The sequence below is a fragment of the Hyaena hyaena genome, unplaced genomic scaffold (genome assembly GCF_003009895.1).
Source record: "Hyaena hyaena isolate Hyena2069 unplaced genomic scaffold, ASM300989v1 scaffold_59, whole genome shotgun sequence".
NCBI classification, from domain to species: Eukaryota; Metazoa; Chordata; class Mammalia; order Carnivora; family Hyaenidae; genus Hyaena; species Hyaena hyaena.
This window is the reverse complement of record NW_024080691.1, coordinates 3332789-3335811: the sequence shown is the minus strand read 5'-3', so window position 1 is coordinate 3335811 and position 3023 is coordinate 3332789. Positions and strand designations below refer to the sequence as shown.

The following is a 3023-nucleotide window of genomic DNA, read 5'->3' as shown; positions in this document are numbered from 1 at the left end:
GCTAACACCTTGATCTTAGAATTCTAGTCTCCAGAACTATGAGGAAATAAATTTCTCTTGTTTAAACCCCCAGGCTGTGGGACTTTGTTAAAGCAGCCCTAGAAAACTGATACATACACCATTCTATTTGCTTCCCATAGCATCCCATAAAGAACAAATAAGTTTCACTCTTCCCTTTTTACAGATGCTGAATGGAAGGCTCAAAAATAACATTTGAAGGGTGCCATTTGAAGTGGAAAATAAACCCACTGATGAACGTGATTAAATAGAAACCAGGAGCAAAAATAATCTGAAGCAATAGGTTTGTAGGTTGATCCTCATGCTTTCTAGTTTCCTATGTTATTTACTGAATTGATTTTGTCTCTTTTGCTCCATGCTTTGTGATATGTGCTGAGGATTCAGGGAGAAATAAAACAGTTCCTGTCCCACAGAAGCCCATGGCTTTTTAGACGATCCACACAAAATTCATTCATTCATTCATTCATTCATTCATTCATTCAATACATTGTATTGGATATATTCACTACATCTAAATGCCACAAGTCTAGACACAAACATGATTAATTCTGCTGAGGATGAAGGAAAGCCTTATAAGCAGACAGGTGGGCCTCAGTCCTGTGGTGGTGCCCCCCAAATTCCCATGTCCTTGCAAACACCTCCTGGATGGCTTCTCAGAACTGTGACCCAGCGCCCACCAACATCTCTGCTTGCTGCCCACAGTGGAGCCATACCCAGCCAGGGCACTGCCCACTCCTATCGGCAAGAGGCTACAGCAGGAGCTCATGACCCTAATGATATCTGACAATAAAGGAATTTCTATCTTCTCTGAATCAGATAGCCATTTTAAGTGGGCAGAGGCCATCCATGGAGCAGCGGACACATATATGAAGACTTGAGCTATAAGCTCTTCCTGGAGTTCCCCAGTGGCTACCCTTAAAATGCACCCACAGTGCAGTTCCTCACACCTTGCTACATCCTGAAGGACAATGGTCCACCCTGTAAGATTGTCAGGACCTTCCTGCTGTCCATCCAGAGCCCGCTAGGAGAACCCAACAGTGATAGCACTTTGAACATACAAGCTGCTGAGCCCTGAAAAAAACCCACAACCTTTAAAAAGTCTCTGCAAGAAATCTACTCAAAGCAGGTCTCCAGACAAGAATGCTGACTTATCCAGCCTCTCTCCTTGTGTTGTCTTTTTCGTTTTCCCTTAGATGGTCTGCCCTCTTCTTGATTTCTGTATAGGACTGGATCTTAAGCTGTCGTGTCATTTTTGTTTTCTGAATTTTATTTTGTTTTGTTTTGTTTTGTTTTTATTAAGTCTCTGGTTGAACCCTTGTAATAAATATATTACATAAATACATTTGGGGATTTTTACAAAAACCAAAGGTCTTAAGGGGCGCCTTAAGGTGGCTTAGTCGGTTAAGCGTCTGACTTTCGCTTAGGTCATGATCTCGCGGTTCGTGAGTTCGAGCCCCGCGTCGGGCTCTGTGCTGACTGCCAGCTCAGAGCCTGGAGCCTGTTTCAGTCTGTGACTCCCTCTGTCTCTGACCCTCCCTTGCTCACCCTGTCTCTCTCTCTCTCTCTCTCTCCTAGAAAGAAATAAAAACATTAAAAAAAAAAACAAAAACAAAGGTCTTAAAATAATGACTCATCTGAGGCTTGAAGTATGAGGTGATAAAATAGAACAATGGCTGATGGCTTCTCAAATGGAGACAAGGACTATTCTATTGTTTAGTTATTAGCTGGGGGGAAAAATGGCAGCTAAACAGAGCAATGTGAACGGAGGCATCCCCGGGCCATTTCGGTTTTCATCCAGACTAGCCTTGTTCTGACATGTTGCTCCCCTGAACACAGCATGCCTACTGCTTCCAGCAGGGTCACCTGAAAATAGTGAAAACCCTGTCAATCCTGATGATAGACTGACTAACTGAACAACTAGCTTACACTTGCCCATTTTTTTTTAATCTGAGCTTATAATACTACCAAGCTCTTCCCCTGGGAATGTATATGAAGATAAATGAGGTAATTTATGCCATAGGGTTCTGAACTCCTTAGAAGAAAAATGTTACAATAAATTTACAGTTATATTATATATTCTTTAATAAATATTTGATTGGATGTGCATAGAATATCTATGATCCCTTAAGAGATTTAGAGGAAAATAGCCAAGAAAAGACCTATAAGCCTTAAACTGCCAAAACCCCAGAAGATGATTTAAGCAATGCAATAAGTAAGTAGGTTGACCTACTTCTCATTTTAAGGGCAGAAATAAAATTACCATTCCTACATAGGGAAAGGCTTCTTTCTACAGTAAGTATGAGCAATATTAACACCAAGCTTTCTCTTTCTTTAGAAACACTTCCAAGTTGGGTTTAGTATGAGCGAAGCTCAGACAAATACAAAAATACAACCATGGAAATTAATTACAGTAGCAGATCCTTGAATAACAAGTCTAGTCCCTTTTATGCTGTCTCTCAGTCAGGGGACATTATGGAAAAGGCAAGGGCCTTAAAGTCATAATGACTGGTGTTCCACCCTCTTTCTCTTCCAATTATAGGCCTTCTGACCTTGGACAAGTGAGTTACACTCTCTGTGCTTTGGTTTGCTCATCCATAAAATACAGATATTAATAGGCAATGTGTAGATTTGTTGTGAATACTCAATAAGATAATTTTTTCAAACACCTAGAACTCCAGCCAAGGTATAGCAGATGGTTGCCAAATGTTATATATATTGTCCTTCCCACCAAATGTGTGGTTTCTAATAGCCATGGCATTAGACTAAAATTTAGGACTTTAAGGGTGTTATATTAAACAGTAATTATGTTAGTATCTTATTTAATTCCCAATAACCTCCTATAGTATAGATACTGGTACCATTACTATTTTCCAAATGAGAAAAGTAGGCTTTAGAGAGGTTAATGGAAAATTTTAAAAGGTGAGGTGGCCCTGAGTGGCTCAGTCAGTTGAGCATCCAGCTCCTGATTTCACTCTAGGTAATGATCCCAGGGTCATGGATCAAGC

The 3023-nt window shown here is 40.4% G+C and overlaps 1 pseudogene; it reads left to right on the top strand.

The window, feature by feature from the left end:
- The first annotated feature begins 663 nt into the window (after positions 1-663).
- On the top strand, positions 664-1165 carry LOC120231627 (annotated as a pseudogene).
- Positions 1166-3023: the final 1858 nt, after the last annotated feature.